Source organism: Orcinus orca, chromosome 1 (assembly GCF_937001465.1).
Source record: "Orcinus orca chromosome 1, mOrcOrc1.1, whole genome shotgun sequence".
Classification (NCBI taxonomy): Eukaryota; Metazoa; Chordata; class Mammalia; order Artiodactyla; family Delphinidae; genus Orcinus; species Orcinus orca.
This window is the reverse complement of record NC_064559.1, coordinates 594,396-616,474: the sequence shown is the minus strand read 5'-3', so window position 1 is coordinate 616,474 and position 22,079 is coordinate 594,396. Positions and strand designations below refer to the sequence as shown.

General features: G+C 37.4%; 1 protein-coding gene across 2 annotated transcripts in view; it reads left to right on the top strand.

The window, feature by feature from the left end:
* Positions 1-22,079, top strand: part of LOC125964776 (uncharacterized) — a 100,924-nt gene that overhangs the window by 53,630 nt on the left and 25,215 nt on the right. For both annotated transcript variants that reach the window (XR_007478068.1, XR_007478067.1), the window contains exons 1-2: positions 17,782-18,159; positions 19,803-19,902. The gene's annotated coding sequence lies outside the window, so the exon portion shown is untranslated. Of the gene's footprint in view, positions 18,160-19,802; positions 19,903-22,079 lie in introns of those variants that run through there.

The following is a 22,079-nucleotide window of genomic DNA, read 5'->3' as shown; positions in this document are numbered from 1 at the left end:
TACTGAAACTACAGTAATAAGCAAAACAGACATAGCCCACGTAGTCCCGGATTTCATAATTTGGAAAGCACAGCTGGACTAGAGTTACCCTTAGGAAAAATACGTTCAAATATAATTAGATAATCACACAAATATGTGAAATGAATAATAAACATATGATGCTGTAAAAGCAACGAGACCCAGTATTTTCAGGAGGTCAAAGAAAGGCTTTTTTGTGTCGGTGCCATTTGAACTGAGATGGGAAGGACGCATTAACTAAACAATGGCGGTGATGGGGAAAGTAATCACTAGCTATCTGACCTCAGACAGGTTACTTAACCAGTTTATGCATCAGTTTTCTCATCTATCAAATGACAAGGTTAATAGTACCTACTTTATAGGATCTGGTGAGGATTTGGTAAGAGTTTAGGACTATGTTCACTACATGGGCTCTATGTAAATATTACATATTGTTGTTACATGGCACTTTTACCGATAGTTTGCTAAGTTAGAAACATACTGAAGAAAATAAAAATAATTAAATAATACTGAATGTTGATTTCAGATTTATTCAAAGTAAGATGCAAGTGATAAATAAAACTTTCCACACAAAAAGTCACAATTCAGGTAGGGAGACAACATGGAGAATGTTGAAAGCGATGAAAATGATGATGTGAACTGCTTACAGTATATGCATTATGAAATGACACCTAGGAAAACTGGAAATCAATGAAGTTGTGTTAATTGCTATTTTTTCTGGAAAGGGAAGATGGATGCTTTCAATAAACTTAAATGAAAGATTTTTGAAAATGGTGCCCTGGGAGCAGAGAGGCACAAAATCATGCTCATAATTTTGTGGCTTGGGCTGAAGCATTTCTCAAATGTCCTTGAAAGTTTCCAAAGACAGTCTTTCCTCAGGAAAGTATTTCTCTTGTGAGTAAATAATGTTCTTGCCTAGAAATGAAATGCAGTAATATATTACATTGCAAGTGAACTGTTAGCAAGACTGGCAGCAGAAATTCAGAAACAAATGTCGCATTGCAATCTAGAGTTTGAGGCTCTGTATCTGAACTTCCATAACTTCTAAAGGGATGCCCTTTGTATGAAATCAAAATAGTCCAGAGAAGAATTTTGACTTCTCTTTACTTAACTATTAGAAGGATTTATTTGGAATTATTATTGTGTCATGCATGTTCTGCCTTAAATTTTCTGTGGTTGAGTTGCACAATTGATAAGCTAAGGTTTCTTTCCACCATAAAAAGGCTCCTTTTAAGGAGTCCTATAATAATGACATTTAAAATACTTGCTTGCTTTTGAAGAAAGCTTCATGCTTTCCAAAGTGCTTTATAAACGCATTTCTACGAGGCAGGTGGAACATGTCCTGTCAACAGTATTTTACAGAAAAGAAAATGGAGGCTGTAAAGGAAAGCTGCTTGGTCAAGGTCATTCAGTGCGTTAGGCGAGTTTTCATCACAGGAGTACTCACAGTTGAGCAGGGAATCCAGCAGGGAAAGCTTAAGGCTTTAGTCTATCTTTACACAAGTATTTTTGCATAAATGAAAAATTTACCCAAAGTGAAGTGCATTAGGTACCTAATACTGCCTTCTTGTTCCTTAGAGTCCAGTGAGGGATACAGACTGAGCATATTCTATCCCAATGAAGATAACTTAGATTATTCTGAGGATGATCACTTGGGCTTCAGAATCTGAATTCCAGCTTGACCCCTTACATGAAGGAAGGCTCTTTCAGAGCCTGTTTCTCCATCCCTTAAATGGCAATTTTAATTTTAGTGCTCTCTTATATGTTTATTAACTCATTCACTTAACAAAGCCCCTGCTAGATCTCAAGTACTCTGCTAAGAATGGTGAAGCTTTTCTAGGAAGCCAGAAGGCATCCTTCAGTGGATAGCGGAGGTCAAGAGAGGTTAGAGTTAACACTTGAATTTGACAGTGGGAGAAGATGAAAGGTTCACACGGCAAGGAAAAGAGAAAAAGACTATTATACAGGTTAAAGAGCTAGACCTGGAGATATTTGGAGTGACAAAATTTCTGAATTTTGATGTACCATACTTCCTGCCTCAGTTTCCACATCTTGGAAATGGGAATAATGATTAAACATGTTTCACAGTATTCATTTGGTAGAGATTAAATGAGGATTAAATAAGCATGGAAAGTGGCATAGGACAAATTTGATAACTATGTATGAAAGTGTGTATAAATAAAATCAATTGCCATGACCCCTCTTTGTACCAAGTGATCACAGCACGCTTTAATTTTCTAGCTGAGTCTGGATATGGATTCGTAACTTTATTCAAACAGTGTATCAGGCACCACTTAACCTTTGGATTGGCTGGAAATTTTTGCTCCTCTTCTCTAATACAATTTAATTTTAATTTTGGTTTTTAAGTTACATGGGTATAAATAAGAAGAGTGTTAAAGAAATGTATTTCAGATTTTAAATTCAAAAATGTAGAAAAACTTTCTTTTACTATTTTTCATTTTACGTTTGGACCAGCTACTTTTTCTTCTGCACCCAGGCAAAAGGGATTCTGAAGAAAACACTTTAAAATTTTGATTTCATATATAAGATAGTGGGAGCCTCTGCCTGCTTGATTTACATTTGTGCTCAGCTTCCACTTTATGCGGGAGGGGGCATACGAGTAAAGGAAATTTTTATATGATTTCAAGTTATTTAATTCCTGATATTATATTTAGCCATGATAGAGTGTTATGATTTGCCTACAACATCCATCCTTCCTTTTCTTGTACCTTACCTTGTTCAGAGAGGACTTGTGCCTGTTCTGCTTTGAATTTCTCAACCAGTTCAGCTGCTAAAATCACAGGTGAAGCTTAGTTTCTGCTGATTTAATCCACCCAATCGAGATAGAGTTTCTCATTTTATTCAGCAAATATTTACTATGCCTTAAAAAAAGATTTTTAAAAAAATGCATGGTCTTATTTGCTGATGCTGCTGGGAATTAATTAATTAACTAAGTTTTAGGTTCACAGTAAAATTGAGCACAAGGTACAGAGATTTCCCACATATTCCTCTTGTGGGAATGCAATAAATTGGTACAGCCACTGTGGAAAACAGTACGGAGGTCCCTCAAAAGTTAAAAATAGAATTACCATATGATCCAGTAATCCCACTCCTGGGCATATATCCAGACAAAACTATAATTCAAAAAGATACATGCACCCCAATGTTCGTAGCATCATAGCGGCGTTATTTACGATTGCCAAGACGTGGAAACAACCTGAGTGTCCATCAACAGATCAATGGATAAAGAAGATTATATATATATATATATATATATATATATATATAATTTAAATTTATATATATATATATTTACATACATATATATATAAATACTACTCAGCCATAAAAAAGAATGAAATTAATTTTGCCATTTGCAGCAACATGGATGGAGTTGGAGGGCATTATTCTAAGAGAAACAAGTCAGACAGAGAAAGATAAATACTGTATGATATCGCTTATATGTGGACTCTAAGAAATAAACTAGTGAATATAACATAAAAGAAGCAGACTCACAGATATAGAGAACAAACTAGTAATTGCCAGTGGGGGAGGGGGGAAAGGCAATTTAAGAGTTGGAATTGGGGAGTGGGAAGTACAAACTATTGGGTGTAAAGTAGGCTCCAGGATGTATTATACAACAGGGGGAATATAGCCAATATTTTGTAATACATGGAAAGTAGTCTTTAAAATTGTATAAAAATTTTTTTTTTTAAAAAGATACTTCTTAGCTGATAGAAGCTTTAGAAGTCTACAGAGGCAGATAATTTTAAAATTGCAGCATATAACTTCTGGAGCCTGGCTGACATTCTCATAGGAAGCCGCATGAAAATTACTTTCAAAGGCATTCATCACCTTAGCTTAAAGGAGTCCGTTCCTTCAGTGTGTATTAGTCCATGGTGCATCCTTACTTTGACTTATCTGTGAGGTTCACTTCTCGCCCCCAGGAACAAAACCTGCAGAGGGGCAACTTGTTTGGCTTGGGAGCCTGCCCAATATAAAAAGTTTGCAGGCAAAATCAGAAAGAACAGCTGCAGGAGGAGAGATGAGGGTTGCCGACAGCTAATGATTCAGAAAGCAATTTTCATGAGAGCCTTCTGTTTAACAGGAGGCAGCACGTGCTTGGCAATGGTTTACCATCCACTGCCAAGCTGGTTTCTACACCCTGAGTCCTCATTCCATCAAAACACGTGTCCTGAGGGAACGCCCAGCCACCAGCTTCCACTTACCTGAGTTAGCATGATCTGCCATCTAGAATTTCAGAGAGCTTTTCATTTATTAACTCACATGAATCTACTTTATCCTGAGGCTCTGGATACTAGTCCCATGCAAACTGATTTAATAACAAACATTTAAGTGCAAATCCAAGGTCATCTAGATAATATTCTTTGACAGCTTATTGCATATGAGGCACTGCACTGTGCACTTTTTTATACCATATTGGACTTCATAACAGACCTCTGAAGTGGGTGGTTAAGTTTCCTGCCAAGGGATCCATACACAAGAAACAATAATCAGAAAAGACCAAAGTATTATTTATTACTAGTGAGCTAGCCGCTGTTACTTCATTTTGGAATTCTAATTGAGGCTTTCCTTCTCTCTTTCTCTTGCCTCCAAATCACAGATGACTAGGTCATGGGACAAGCTTAAGCTAACATGCCTTATTCTGTGAATCATAAGCTGAGCTACTGGGACAGAACCTTGTGACACGTTTGTCACTTTCAAATGTAATAATTCTACCCATTGCTCCATAAGTGTTCTGGTTACTGACCAATAACATTAACAATTCCTCTTCCAAGAATAGGATGGAGGGGAAAGGCACTGGATCTCCTATGCCTCCCAAACATGTGAAGGCCAAAGCATGGTGGGAGGAGAAGCATATCTCTTTGTAATATGTTTTATTCCCTGTTTTATAGATGTGCATATAGAAGATTAGAAAGGCTGAGTAACTTGTCCATGTCATGTAGCCCATGCTTTTAACTTTTTTATTATACCACTTATCCTTCTCACCTATCAATTTGCCTTTTATACTGATGTCCTGAGAAACAGACCACTGTATGGTATAGAAATGAACAACCATAAATAAGCTGGAAATGCATTTCTATTTACATTAACTAAGATAGTCACTTGTTTCTTTTACGTGAGGTCCTCCACCTTTTTAGGGACCTGAGTAAACTAACGATGTGCTTCCATTGATTAAACAAGAATTCTCCAATATTCCATAGAAGAATCATACATTTCTTTAAGCCCTATGTATGCTTCTAGGGTTTAGATTCTAAATCAAATAGGTTTCTGTTTTTCATTAAAAAAAAAATGAACACAGGATTTCACTTGTAAATTTATTAACTTTTTTTTTTCTGTCTAGCAACAAGCACTGACTATTGTTGGGTTGGTGGACATAGTAGAGATGGCCATTCAGAAAATCACAAATTTTAGGAACTCTAGCATTCGTGTAGCTCAGAACTGTAAGAAGAGACCAGAGGAAGATCAACATGCTTTAAAGTATATTACAAATCAATACTGAAATAGAGCTTAACATATAATTCATCTGGAAAGAAGCTCAGAACATGATTGCCAGTTATTTAATATTCTGGTCAAAGACAATGGAAGCACTATTAAAGTATGGCATTTTGACTGCCATTGGAAAGGTCAGGTTTCAAACAGCAGTGCACTAGTTGTGCTCAAAATGACTAAAGAATGATGAATAATTAAGTGAAGAGGAAATGGGAGACCTGCATTCTAATCTTGTTTTGGCCACTGATGGGAATCATGTGGACTTTAAGCCCATCACACAGTCATTTACCACCTTGGTTTTCTCACCTGTAAAAGGAGGGCGTGACTATAGTTATTTAATAATCCTTGATGATCTTTAGCTCTATGATTCTAGAAGCATCTTGATTTAATACAGTTTGACGATTCATGTCTAAAACTCTAGCAAGCAGAAAAATGTTCTTTTATTTCTAAAATGGACTTGACATTGTGTTAACAGAGCAAATGAAATCTTTTGAGGATTGTTCAAAGAATCACCAACTTAAAATTCATCTCCACTGTTGGTTTTTATTGTCTGTTTAACTTATACTAGATCTATAATAGTTTTATTTATTTTCCTTTGCACCTGGACTGGCAGCCTGTGTGGTTGGAGAAACACATCACCACTTATTTTAGATACATTGTTATCAGAACCAACTCTGTAATCTTTGCTCTGCCTGTGAATTATTTATTTAATTTGATGTGTTTTTTCCTGGATTCATAGAATTTCCTTTTGTCATGATGCTTCTTTCCATTTATGGGACTGTAAATACAGCTGACTAAACCTCTCTAGTGGTCGAATACATATCAGGTCTTTTGTGTGAAGGATGCTAGCTAATCTTCCCGTTCATAGGCTGACTACATTTTTATTCATTTGCTTTTTTTCTACTCACCCCTGACAGTAGTATCTGTGGAATAAATAAAATAATGATACCTACTACTTATTTAAATCGGATCAGAAAACTTGACCTTTTCCTAATTTTTTACATTCGCTAGCTTTTTGGCAATATGCACCCCTATTTTTCTCTGAATCTCAGTTTACCCTCTACATGGGAATAATTATGCCTACCATACAACGTGGTGATCATAAAAGAAGTTCTACCCGTCTACTACCATATTGGGGAAAAATATTTGGATTGACTTTTACCAGACTTGGAGGCACATGTTTGCAGTGGCCTGTTTGAAAATACTGACTACATGGGGTACAGTGGGATACTCTGAAGGCACCTTACAGAGGTAGATAATATCTCTCCCAGGGCATCAACACTAAAAGTGAGAAGCATTTTGATTTCTCATCAGGAAAGAAATGTTCTATGATGTTAATGGTTCTTAACTTTTGGTGATTCATTAAAATCTCCTGGGGAGCTTTTGATAATCTTAAAGCCCAGCCTGTAATTTATACCAATTAAATATAAATTTCTGGGGGTTGGACTGAGGCATTGGTATATTTTAAGGTTTGCAGAATGTAATGGTTAATTTTAACTGTCAACTCAACTATATCCTGAGATACACAGATATTTTGCTAAACATTATTTCTGGGTGGGTCTGTGAGGGTGTTCCCAGATGAGATTAGCATTTGAATTGGTAGATGGAGTAAAGCAGATTTCCCTCCCCAGTGTAGGTGGGCCTCATCCAATCTCTTGAGGGCCCCAAAAGAATAAAAAGTCAGAGGAAAGGAGAATTTGCTCTCTCTGCCTGAGTGTTTGATCTGATCCCCTGCCCTCTGACTGTGGCTTACGTCAGTTCTGAAAACTACAGCCCTGGATTTCCTAGTTTCCAGCTTATATTTAATATACAATATATTTAATATTTAATATGTTTAATATCAATTACATATGTTAAAGTAATTACATATATTACATTATATTTATTATATATCTCCTATTGGTTCTATTTCTCTGGAGTATCCTGACTAATATGGTGCTTCCAATACACTGTAAATATTGAGAACTACTATATATGTTAAAATACTATGGCTAAGGTATTACAAAAGTGGAAGGTCTGATAGTGTAGTTCTGCTTCTTAAATGGGCAACTCGATGAGGATAAGCAGCAATGTAAATTATTTTTTTCATTTTAAATGGTGGCCAGTCATATATATATAAACACTTTGGGAGGCTATAAGACACTAATTAAAAGAACTTATAGGATATAAGCACTAAAAGCACATCGACTCGCCACTCAGAAGGAATTCTAGGCCCAAGATATAGAAACCTCCATACCTGAATCATTGGAAAAGATGTAGAAAAGACTCTAAAACTATTGAAATTTTCAGAGATCCCTTGTGACCCTTTCGGAGGTCATGATATCAGGACTCACTGGCCCCTGGGTCTTGTTTTGTAATACAGAGAGGGACCCACAGTTACATAGTAAATTGACACCTGAGACTTGTTTTTTTTTCAGCTAGAAGTGGAAAGGAGAAATATCTTTCACTGAAGCAGAGAGTAGAGGTATAAGTGGGGAAGACAAGGTAAAGAAAGAGAAAAGAAAATAATCCACTTAGAGAAGACTTGCTCTTGGGGCAAGCCCTGGACATATAGTCATTTATATATCCTATTTCAGGATACATTGCATGCTTTACTGTAAGTAATCATTTAATGATTTGTCTTCCACATACTTTGTTTCATTAAAGAGATCCACTTCTGCTGGCATTTTGTTTCATGGGATCCCAGGCCCTTAGCCTAGTCCGTTAGTAAAGTATTTGTGGAATGAATATGTCCTCAAACTCAGTACCCTTCTCAAATCAGTTACCTGCTTTATACCATAACTGAGATTATATTATCATAGTGTTAGGACTCAAAGGGAAATATGATCTCGATTTTAGAAGTTGATGTCATCTGTTTTATCACCTCATCCAATGTAAGAATTCATGCTATAAAAGTACTGGTAATCTGGCCTCTGTTTGAGCACTCCTCGTATCTTGAATGCTCTACTTGGTGAGTTAAGTCATCCAGCATACGAACAGCTATAATTTCTACAAAGTACTTCCTTATAGTTGCCTTCCTGAAGCATGTCACCCATTGGTCTTAGCTTGACCTGATGGAACTACAGAGAAAAATATTTGAGTTTCAAATACGCATGTTTGCACTTCACATCTTTGTAGTCCATTATCACACAACTGAAGTCTACTTTTCTTCAGGAAAACATCTAATTTTTTTTCCTAAAAATCCTGTGAAAATATGTCTAGGCCGTTCCCCATCTTGTTTATTGATGTTTGTACTTGCTTTTGTTTTCTAAAATACTCCCAAAAAGGCAATGCTCAGAACTGGATCTAGTGCTTCTGACATGGTCCTTTTGAGACAGAATGAGACAACATATGCAAAAAAAGAAATCTATATTTCTACTAAGTATAATTGTCTAATTCTTATATCATAAAATCTGCATGTGTTTGTTTCAAAAATAAAAATACAGAATAGTATAAATATACAATTTTTTATATAATAGAATATAGATATAGAGTAGTATGGAAAAAAAGCCCTGAAGTCATTCAAAATAACCCATTACCCAAAGAAAAGTACTTTCAGATCCATTCATCTCTGCTTTTTATCTCACTATATTGTGTGTATGTTCGTTTGTGTGAACATCACACAAACATACTAACATATACACGTAGTTAACCTAAAAAAAAACTAATGTTTTAAACCCATTTTAAAATTTAATGTAAGCATTGGACATTATTACATAGTTATAAATTTAATTCTGCATCAAAGTTTGCAAACTCTTGGCTGACTAGTTAAATTCAGCCCATAGACATTTTATTTCCCACCCCCCAGTCCCACCCCCGGGCCTGCACAACATCTGAAAAGCCTAGGCATGTTGCAACTTCTCCTGAAAAGTGGACAGTCTGGTGATACTTGGTGTGCAGCCTTACCTGGATGTGAGGGAAGTTGAAGCGCAGGTACATCTGATGCCCTGGGAGGTTTTCTCCAATGAGAGCTTCATCGTCAGGGTTTCCTGTTTGATGCAAACAGCCTTCAAGAACAGCCCCTCCTGGGTGAATTTGTGTTCCCGGAACATGATCCTTTTAATAGCTGTAGCTCTAGGCAGTGGCTGTACCACCATTCATTTCATAAACCCCCTTTCGGTAGACCTTAATGTTGGTTCCATGTTTCTCCTATTATAAATAGTGTTGCAGCAAATATCTTTTTCACCCAGTTGCTTGATAGTCTTATGATGAGCTCCCAGACTAGGTGTGGAATTGTGTGGCCAAAGTAGACTTCGAGGTCTCAGAACTTGTTTTAGTCTTTTAAACATCATGAGAACCACAAAAACAGCCTTTATTTTTCACTTGCACTCTGTTAAGCAAACACGTGACCACTCTATATGTAAAAACAATTTTTAAAAATAGAGTTGTTCAAAAATATATAGTAATTAAATTAATACTTTAGGGTAGAAAAATTATAAAATACAGAAAAATGTAAAGGAAAAATATAAATACACTTGCAGAACTCTGAGATAAATATTATCTTTTCCATTTTTGCATTTTCCCACATATATAAGCATATATATTTATATAAACATATATATTTACATATATTTTATACATTATTTAATAAGGCTAAGATATACTGTTTATATAATTTTACTTTCTAGTACCTTTTCACCTAATGTTATCATGACAATTTCCCACATGATCTAATATTCCTCATTTAGAAAATTTTAAAATTATTTAATATTTCAACATATGATATCACTTATTTAAACAATGCCTTATTGTTGGAAACAAATTATTTCCAAGCTTTTCTTTTTTACAAATAGTATTCCAATTAGTGCCATGGTACCTAGATTTCTGTGAAATCCTTAGAATAAATCTCTACACATGTACTCACTAGGTCAAATATCCAACTCGTACAGACAATTTTTTAAAACTATATTCAGACCTTTACATTCACAACTCTATTAAGTATATTGATTTCATTTGTTTTGCTCTTTTGTTTTCACCCTGTTGATAGGTAGGCAGATAGAGAGAGATAGGCATTTCTTTTAATTTAATACGTCTCTCATTGACCTTGTTGCCTCATGTCTCTGCCTCTTCTAAATATTTTTGCACAGTTTTGGCGTTAACTGGGTGTTTTGCCAAAAAGTCAGTTCAGTGCTCCTCAGATAGTTGTTCAATACTGCCCGCCTCCTCAGGTGCTGAAAAAGGAAATTCTAATGATTTGTTAACACTTGTAAATATAGATAAGATTAAGGCCCCAATTTTCTTATGAAAGCTTACTACTTGGGGCTGGTTTCACAGAAATATCATAACATTATATGCAGTCAAGTTGCACTGATATTCCATATGAGGAAACAAAATCTGTGAAAGGATTTAAATATGAAAATAATTATGTAAATATTATTTATTATTAAGTATAATTAGTAGTTGTCAAGCAGATCCTTTTCTCCCAAAGAGCCACAAATCTTTCAAAATGAATGCTTGCAATTAATAATATTTAGATAGGGGAAAAATGAGTTTTTCTCAGCTTTTCCATCATAGCCTAGATACTGCCAGGCAAACAACTTGATAGAATCAGTGGAAGCTTAAACAGGTGATAGTCTCCTCTTGCTCTCCAATTTATCACTAAATGGCTTTTCTATGGATTGCAATCTTTGAAAGGTTTTAATTGTAGCCTTCCGCTATATTTACCATTAGAAAATTTCATTTTACATGGAGCGTGCTGTTCTAATAAGCAGTGGGTTTTTCACAAACTTGTTTATCATTCACAATGATTAGGTTCCCCCTTATTTGAACTGGTGCATAAAATGCCACTTATGGTTTTTTTTTAATTTTTTAAATTTTATTTAATTTATTATTTTATACAGCAGGTTCTCATTAGTTATCCATTTTATACATAGTAGTGTATATACGTCAATGCCAATCTCCCAATTCATCCCACCACCACCCTCCCCTCGCCACTTTCCCCCCTCGGTGTCCATACATTTGTTCTCTACATCATGTTTTTAAATGATTTTTTCTCTCTGCCTTTCCTGTTAGTGTAACCGGAAGTGGGGTCTAGCTGCTCGCCGCTCAAAAGCAAGTAAAGAGGCAAGGTTGGTGGAAAGGAAAGTTTACTTTGTTTTGGGTGCCGGCGACCAGGGGGTGTGGGAGGGAGGACGCCTGTCCGAAGGCCAACTCCCCGCACCCACCCAATCAGGGGGCAAGAGCTTTTATAGACGGAGGGAGGGGGGCTACACGCAGAAACAGCACAGTCAGCTCTGACTGTCATCTTGAAGTTGGTCATCGGTGGTCTGACCAGTGTCATCTTGATTGTTTTAAGTACAGTTAGTCTTCAGTTCCAGGGTCGGTTGGTTCTCATTTCTTTGAGGCCAGTTCTCAGAATTGTGAATTGTGGCAGCTTATGTCATGCCTACAGTCTGGTCATCAGGTACTTAACTTCTTCACCTAGTGGGGTTTCACACAGCTCACAGGATATGGCTCAGAATATTATCTATAGCCACTGAGGAGGAACTAAAGGTCCTTAACTTTGCTTACTGATAAATTATTATTGTTTTGTCCTGTTTGACTGCTTTTATTTTTTGCTTCTGCATTTTCTCACTTCTCTGGTTAAACTTAATTTTTGGCTAAAGTTTTTCCACAGACAAAAAGCAGGCAGAGGACATGGTTAGGGGAAAGGATCATAGGGTCCTGCTCTGTCTCATTACGAGTCTCATTTAGGTGCATAGTTAATGTCTGCATCGCTTGGCCTCTGCTAGAAAAGGAGTGAGGTGCACAGGACGCCCACGGCCTGCTCAGAAAGCCTACAAACATTGGAAAGGGATGGCGATATCTGCCACACTGTCAACCTGTTCTACTCGGTGTGCTACTGCCGTTATAGCACATGCTGAGCTGTCATTAAAAATCAGTCAAAGCATTCTGTGTAGCCTAGGGAGGTGTGGGAAGAGGGGTCATTCCAGTTGCATAAAGATGATGCATCTGGTTGGCAAGAGGGCCCATATTCATGTTTAATCATGTATGGAGCCTCTGTCCTCCTTCCTGGTCCCCGTTACTCATCTGTTCAGGTCTCCCTGCCTCCCTGACCGCCTCCCTCATCTTCCCAGCTGCTCATATCTGTACTTGATTCAGAGTATCTATGAGAGTCGGCCCTGAGCTGCAGGGCCTGATCTCTGCAAAAATGGATTGGTCTGTCATGAGCCGCACAAAACAAAACGAAAATCAGGAAACGAGTGAAAGCATCTGTGAGCTAAAGTGGAATAATTATACCTCGGTACCCTGTTTATAAAGATATATAGCAGGCTTCCTGCCATATTATCACCCAGTAAGTGTACTTTTTTTTTTTCCTTTTAGTGAAGAGAGAATGCTTTTATGTCAATCTATGCATGCTTAAGACTCGCAGTGCCTACTGTCTCTAACTGTGAGATACAACTCGGGAAGGATATAGATGGAGTATTTGGCTTCAATAAGGTGGGTGGAGCAGGAAATGGGCCCTACACCTGGCCCTGTTTACGAGTGACTTGATAAAATGAGCATCTACACCAGGAAAAATTAATCAGCATATGTAACCATAAGGAAGGTGGAAAGTGTTGATCACATACATTGCTCAGGTGCTGTCAGAGAGATTCCGGGGCTGATGGAGGCTATACAAGCCCTAGCATCAGATGGGAACAACTCTCTCCCCCACAAGCTAGCCCGCTTTCCCCCTTCCTAAAGGCAGGCCCTTACAAATGTGGTGTCTGGGGTGGTCCTCTAATTTTCCCTAATCTGTGTGTGGCTGTGGAATGGGTAACGTGCAAACAAAGTGCAACAAAGGGTAGTGAAAATGACATGAGCTCTGGAGTGAGACAGAACTGCATCCAAATCCCATCCCTATCATTGATTTAGTTACGTAAATTGAACAAGTTCCTTAAATTCTCTGAACTGCAGTTGCCTTGTCTGTGAGGTAGAAATCAGGTCAGTCTTTACTGGGTTATTGTATGCATTATAAATAATATATATAAAAGGCCTAGCATGGCACTGACATAAAACAGACACTCAAAGTGGTAACTATTACTATAACTCAGGCAAACTACTCTGCCCAACATAGGCAGTTCTAAAGTGAAACAATATATAATAAGATCTTATTCAGAAGAACTTATAAGTAGGCAGTGGATTGGGTAGCTATATCCTATGGCTAGGTCTCAGTGTATCAATTCATATCCAAGGAGATTCTCAACATGTAGTAGATGCAATGTATTTCCACTTAATGTCATCATAAGAACTAAACCTCTGTATTTCTTTGGTTTCTAAGAAATTTTCAACCTTAATAATATGTTAGAGTACTTCTGGGTTTAGCTCTTACTAAATTATAAATGCTATCATTTTATACCTAAGATGCATGGTTCACTCAGTGCAGGTGGGGGAAAACTGAATGTTTTAGACTGGCTAACTCTGGGCTGCTGAAGTTCTGGTACACGGACTAAGTGGTGAAGTCAGTAAAGCTGATGAGGTTTCATTTCTAATTATACTAGGACTAGGTCAAGATGCTAGTTTCCAACTGCATATATCCTTTCTGATGATGATCTTTTTTTTTTTTTTTTTTGCTTGAGTGTAAAGATATTCTTTTCTCTGTATTTTTGAGAAAATATTAGCTTGGCTGTCCCAAGCTAACATATGACGTTATGAAAGAGTGACTTCAGTGACTCAGTGCTTCCCACTTGGTAATTTCTCTCACCCTCAGGAGTAGCCTCAAATGCTAGCTCCCATCAATTACTGGATGCCCCATATTTTCCCAGCATCATTATAATCACTCCTATCAATTCAGCATCTGTAATGAGCCAGGCTGCTTATCCATTTACAACCTTCACTGTTTTATATATATTAGCTCAGTTTGCTACCTCTTGTCCCCCTCAAGCCAATATCAAATGTTTATTAATTAGGTAAAAATGGTATTAACCGCTTACATCAGGAAGGGCAAAAGGGTATCATCTTGAGTGCCCATTTTGAATGAGTGGTAATGGTTGGCAGAAGTACTGAATTAAGAAAAAAATTTAAGCTCTGTCCAGCCTTAGGGGGGAAGAATGCCGTGATTGATTAGCAGTGTCTGCCTTGGTTAAAAGAAAAAAGAATAGAAATAGGTTGAGTGACTTGCAGGACGGAAAGGATGGGGATTCTCGGGCTCAATTTCCTTTCTGTTTATAAGCTTCTTAGAGACACAGGTAATGTTTCAACTTTCCATCATGTTGCCACAGTGTTCATTTCCAAATCATTTATTTCTTCACTCCTCCATTTATTCCTGCTGAGTTCTCCTGGACTCAGAAACTTCACACACTCTATTCCCTTATTTTGAGCCTCACATACTTACAAGTGGCTTCCAAGTGGCCTCCAAGGGTGGCCTTGTCCTGTTTATCCCGAGAAACTCCCCCAGGTTAATATGTGTCGCAACGTCTTTCTCTTTTATTCTATAGAACTTGTATGAATTTGTAATTATTTGTTAGAATGTTTTCTTGTTAATTTACTGTTTCCCTCACTGAACTCTAAATTCCATGAGCCCAAGAACCGCATCTCTCTTTTTGACAAGCCACCTTATTTATACCCAGCACACACATCTGGGAAAGAGTAGACATTTAATAAATATTTGTTGAAACAGCAAATCCACTAAACTTTGGAGATTCAAACTTGATAAAACATGGATCCTGGCTTCACAGAACTCATATTGTAGTGAAGCAGAAAGTTGATTAAGTAAATGATTATGATGCAATGTGATAAAAGAAACATAGATGTAAGGAAATATCACTGCCTGCCTGGATCAGGGGGCAGGTGTTGGGGACGCATTCTAAAGGTGATGTCAAGATTGAAGAGTAAGGAGTAAAAATGGACCTTTTAAGAAAAATCAAGCGCTGCAACTTGTGCGATTTGAATTTGATATGTTCCACCATTAAAGTTTTTTTTAAATCAAGCAGGGTATATTAACATGCATCTGTAGTATTGCCCTAAAAGCATTTTAAAAGAAATATGGATGTCTTACCTACAGAGGCACACAATTAGGCTTTTCCCTCAAGGTATTCTTAGTGTTAACCCTTTATATTGCTTTTTACTTGATGTACCCACTAATTGTTCTGATCCAGTGGCCTTGATGAAATTTTTCGTCATTTGCAAAAGTGTCAGTGGGGATTATGTGAGCACGAGTCTTTCAGAATTTTAAGTAGAAAATGGCTCAAGCATCTCCTACAGTTAGGGTACATGTGGTTACAGTAGAATAATTTAGAGAAGTGAAATTGGGTTTGTCTCTTTAGGTTTAAATATATGACTTGGGGATAATAAAGGAAAATCATTACTAGCACAACAAGGGATATTTAAAATAAAAGATGGTTTTAGGTACACCACTAACTTTCTTACAGCGTCAATGATAAATTGTTAGGTATTATATTGATGGTAGCAGGCGGTAACATGTCCCTTTGTAGTTGAAGCTTTTTTTAAAGCTTATTTTTATTTTTATTTTTTAACATCTTTATTGGAGTATAATTGCTTTACAATGGTGTGTTAGTTTCTGCTTTATAACAAAGTGAATCAGCTATACACATACATATATCCCCATATCTCCTCCCTCTTGCATCTTCCTCCCTCCCACCCTCCCTATCCCACCCCTCTAAGTGGTCACAAAGCACCGAGCTGACCTCCTTGTGCTATGCAGCTGCTTCCCACTAGCTATCTATTTTACATCTGGTAGTGTATATATGTCCATGCCACTCTCTCACTACGTCCCAGCTTACCCTTCCCCCTCCCCATGTCCTCAAGTCCATTCTCTACACCTGCATCTTTATTCCTGTCCTGCCCCTAGGTTCTTCAGAGCCTTTTTTCTTTTTTTTTTTGATTCCATATATATGTGTTAGCATACAGTATTTGTTTTTCTCTCTCTGACTTACTTCACTCTGTATGACAGACTCTAGGTCCATCCACCTCACTACAAGTAACGCAATTTCATTTCTTTTTATGGCTGAGTAATATTCCATTGCATATATGTGCCACATCTTTATCCATTCATCCGTCGATGGACACTTAGGTTGCTAGTTGAAGCTTTTTTTACAAATAAGCTGGGGGTTTTTTTTTTGGCTCGATTATATATTTATTCTTTTATAAGGCAGAGAGGAAGAAAGAGAGGGATAGACTAAGGAAGTATGGAGCAAAACATTTCCTTAAATCACATTTAAAATAAGGTAGAGTGTAGTAAAATACAGGAAGGTAGACTGGAAGGCAACAGTAAATTTTTTTTAAAGTGCTTTTATAATTATATTACATCACTTGACAGAGCTGTAGTGCTTTGTGTAGGCCTTTAAAACTTCCCCCAAACATGTTCATTCACCTTGATTCAATCAGATGCACAGAAGAAGTTCCTTGTTGGGTTGGTAAAGCAGAATCATATCCAGGCTCTAGCTGGATCCAAACACTATTGCAGTTCTGTACAAACCTGTGTGGTATGTACAGATAGAAACAATAATATGTAAACCTGTTCCCCTTTGGTACATTGATCATTTCCTAAACTTATTTCACCTGTACCCACCACCCCTCCCCCCCACACACACAAAGCACTAATACCCCTGTAAGATATATTAAATGTGTTGATTTGGATAACTAGAATTTGATTGACAGAATTCCTCCAGCAAGAGGGAGTTTTAGGTAGAATGGAAGAGAAACTCATGGAAATGCTTGAATGGTCCTTTCCTTGATTCCACAAAATGAGTAAGACTGATCGAGCCCCTTTAATATGCAGCATCCATATTGCATTTGTTCTTACATTTTATGCTGTAATTAAATAGAGTAAAAGTTATTGAGTGAATATTAAGTTTACTGGGTAGCTGAGTTGATAATTGTATTTTATTTTTGTGCATTGGAAATCTATGTACATTTATATTGTAGGAATATGGCAATGCTCCAAGAAAAATGAGAAATTCACTGGTAATTTCCCACCCAAAGAGAGCCATTGTTAACGTTTTAATATTATATACTCTGTGTGTCAGTTTGTTTTTTAGTCAAAAATGGCATCTTATTGCTTGAATTTGCATTTCACTGATTATGTGATAAAAACTCCTTTTTAGGGCTTCCCTAGTGGCGCAGTGGTTGAGAATCTGCTTGCCGATGCAGGGGACGCGGGTTCGTGCCCCGTTCCGGGAAGATCCCACATGCCACATGCCGCGGAGCGGCTGGGCCCGTGAGCCATGGCCGCTGAGCCTGCGCGTCCAGAGCCTGTGCTCCGCAACGGGAGAGTCCACAACAGTGAGAGGCCCGCGTACCGCAAAAAAAAAAAAAAAAAAAAAAAAAAACCTCCGTTTTAATTTTTCTTGAGGTAACATTGGTTACCGCCTCTCAGCTCGAAATTCACTCTTTTGTTACTTGCTCTGTGAAAAGTGCTATGGGTCCTTTAAATAGTTTTTCCTTGGCCAGCTCGTGTGATGTTAGGCTTTCCTAATTGATGGCACCTGAGGAAGGTGTTGCTTCGTGATGCCCCGGTGCTTGCTGGGAAGGCTCTTGGTGGCATCTTCAGCACCCACTCACTCCTGCAGCACCGAGGGTGTCCTCAGCCCTGCTCCCGGGGCTCACAACTTCTCCAGTAGTCGGCTTCAGCAGTGCGCAGAGAGAGCAGTGGACGACAGCTTCCGTCAGCATCTTCTATCAAGCAGTTTTGGAGTAGCGCCTCAGGTGAGAAATCTCCCCGTGCATAGCTTAACTGGAACCCTAGAATGTGGATTTCCAGCAACTTACAGAGGGCATATTTCCAGAAAGTTCCACCGTGAGACACCACAGCAGCTTCTTTACCATCCAGTGAGCCACAGTCATGCCCTTTTCAACCGGGTCTGGACCTCAGTCCTGTGGGCAGGGAGGAGGAAGTCTTCTTTTCAACTGGAGGGTTAGCGGCTCTCCTTATTTCTGCTGTGTGTTTTGGCGTTCTCTTTACTTGTCGCTGGCCATTCCTTCCTTACTCTAATCCTCTTTCATAATTAATAGTTTTTTCATTACACTTTCCATGCTCAAATTACTGTTTGTTTTTCTTCTGGTTGGACCCAGAATAATAACTAAATAATCTAATATTAGTGTGTTATTGTTTTATTTTAAAACCCATTTTTCACATTTTTTTGTTTCTACATCATTATTTTAATGGTTTCATAGTAGTCCATGTAGTAGTAAATACTTCATGCCTATTGTTATATAGTTTATAATATATGTTTTCATTTTCACAATTGTAGACAATGCTTTAGTGAACATCTTGGTACACATCCTTTGCTCCTATCCATAATGATTTTCATTAATTCTCAGTCATTTGGACATTTTAGTCAGAGGCAAATGATGAACACACCACGTAAAGTGCTTTATATATTTCCAGGGGAATACTGGACATATTATTTAGTGCCATAGCAAAACATCAGAAAAAAGTGAGGAAATCATGATTTTTATTGTCTTCTGCCAAACTCTCATAGCAAGAATCTGAAAAATCTCTGGTGAAACACAACTGAAACTAGATTTGAGATTGAGCCATTAAATCCCAGTTATCACCAATCACTTCTGGCTGCTTCTGATTAAACACTTTCTTTGTGTTTACGATTGGGGAATCCACCTCATGAAAAGAATGGCAAATGGGAAAGAAGTAAATGATTCGGAATATCTTGGTCGTTCCTGGGAGAGAGCGCTCTGACCAAGCAAACGGTTTACCTGAATGTCTTAAGCAAACTGAGCTTGGCTGATTTCCTGTGCTTACAGAAAAGAACCGCTGTAGCTTCAGCTGGAAACCCTAAGCCAGTGGCTCAGTGGTTGTTTTTTTGACGTGCCTGCATCACAGGTATAAACAATCTGCGATGTTGAGCTAAACATACCTAAACTGCTGAGGATCTTTCAGGTTAATTTAAACCAACAGGGAATGATCCTGACTAGCAACAATAGAAGATTCTCTCCCAGCAGGAAGTGCATGGGGGCATCCCTTCTAGATCAGACATGCTTCAGAGACTGCTTCTGGAAGCGGTCGTCTTAATTGAATGTTTGTTTCTGAATGTTTGTTGCTCACAGATGTTTCTCACCAACACTGTTGAGCCTTTTGGTGGTTTCTAAAAGAGGCTATGTTAATCTCAGAACAAGGAGATACAACATATATGACGTGTAATCACACTATAATGATAAAAATAGACACATGCCATCATTATTGTCATGGGCATTATCAACAACACAACACAATCACTGTAACTTATTGGGCACCTGTTATGCAGACAACATGTCTCTTGTCCATGGATTAGTGTAGTTAATCCTCACAAAGCTCTTAATAAGTAAGTACCAATAATATCCCCATTTTACAGATGAAGACACTGAGGAAGAGAAAAGTTAAGAATTTGCCTATGATCAGTTATCCATCTGTTCAGCCAGTGCACAAATTACACTGCCCAACTCCAAGATCAGGTGAGTACAATGGCCTGAGCACCATGCTTTACTGCTTCCCAAATATTTAGGAGCTAAAAGAAATCAAGTAGTGGACCTTAAAGAAAATCTTCCTCTACCTTCGTTCAACTCTTTTCGCTTTCATTTTGGTGGAGTCTGTGAGAGACTTAATGTATCATGTAGAATTATCAAGTTAAATGACTGCATTTTCCCCTTAATTGACCATTTTGAACTGAATTGCTTGGATTTATCAGATTTTTTGTAATGCAGTATTACCAGCCTCTTTCCCACCATCACTACACCTGAAAAATAAAATTCACACATATGACATTCTATCATGTGCTTATCCAGAATTAATGCACAAAGCTGCATAAGTAAAAATCTGTGGTTTATGCACAGTTTCTTCCAGGCCAGTTGCTGTGTCTCCCAGTCACCCTAGGGTCTGCAGTTAAGGACCTGCAAGTCTAGAGAAACTGAGAGAGACGTGTTGGCTTGGCCAATAGATCTTGAGCACCTATAAAGTGCAAGGAGCTGGATCACTGTGGTGGACTTGTCGGGGATTTAAAAATAATAAGACAGCCTAGGAGACAGGCTTTGACACCACTGACAAAAAAACACTTCAATTACCAGGCAGTGAGAAAAGGAGGGCCGTGGGTAGAGGAACATGTCAGCAGGGTGTGCTGCGCGTGGCCCATCTTCAAGTCTCAGTTGAATTCTACTGTTCAAATGTGGGCCACTTGTGGGAAATTCTGTACCATGAGGGTTTTTCTTAATGTTTAAAAAGTCTTACACAAAGATGAATAGGAGACATAGCAGGTGGCAAATCAGAAAGTTGTGTCTTGTAAACAGGGGGAGGTCAATCCAACCTCCAAATCCCAAAATATGTCAATATCCCATAATAGAGAATCACTATCAGGGAACTTGCTGTTTGTTTATTAGTGGCAGCATGGCATAAAATCAGGATAATTCAGCGTTTAAAATCCCTTTGTTTGAATTTATAACTAGTATAAATACTTCTAAGATTATATACATTTAAATTTTTTCTGCAACAAGTTAGACAGGATCACAAATTCACATGATGCTCAAAAGAACACTCAGAAATATTTAATGAAAATCTTCATTCTAGTGATGAGGAAACTCTAGCTCAAATAAGAAGCAAAAAACCATACTCAAGCAAACAAATCTGTAAAAGACTTGTAATCAGAAATATCCAGTTGTCCTACCTCCTAATTTTGTGATCCATCTGCTTCACCATCAGTCAAAAAATCTGATTCTTCGAATAAAGAACTTTGGCTTGGCTTTATAGAGTAAGATTAAAAAAAAAGAAAAAACCAAACACTTAGGCAAAGGAACAAACAGCCAAAATTAAGTAAATCTGGGATTTTTTTTAAACCAGCGTTGTCTGCATTGTTATTTTGGGCTCAGAGCGATAGCTTGATGCCAAATTTAAATGGAAAGCATTATCTACTCCATATTTATAAATCTTTAGATTCTGCATGTGTCATGAAAAATGTAAGTAAATTTTATAATAGTAAGGTGTGTGGGATTAATTTGTATTCTATGTTGAAAAGCTCCACGGTAGGCAATTAATTCATGAAACACCAGTGATTGCTGCCTTAAGGGCTACATTGCTAGATAAAATTACAGACCTCAAATCTTATTATTACACTGGTATCTATTTTTTGTGTGGTCTAGGGAATATATAATCTTAAATTGAATATTTACCTAATCAGTAGGCTAAGGGTATCTTCTGGGTTCTGCCCCCTTCGACTCTAGAACACATTGTCTAGTTGTGAATATTAATATGCTGCTTATATAGTTGGGTACTACTGCTTACTGTTTTCACTTCATGGCACACTTATTAAATGATACTTGTATGCTATACTAGAATAAACTAGAAGGGATCTAAATGGAGCTTGGTAAAAATTGTATAGCCTTTATATTAAACAATGATAAAGTAAAACAACTAATATAAATAAAAATTTAAAATAACAAGCCATAATAAAGTATAAAGTATTGGGGAAGATATCAAATACTTAATTTACATAATTTTCAAGTAATGCTTTTCAGGATTTTTAATGAGAAACTTGTAGTTGCTTCCACAAACATAAGTGTTTTTTGGTTTTTTTGTTTGTTTGTTTTGTTTCATTTACCAGATCTTACTCTTGAAGTTGTGACTGTAATTCTAATCAATGTTT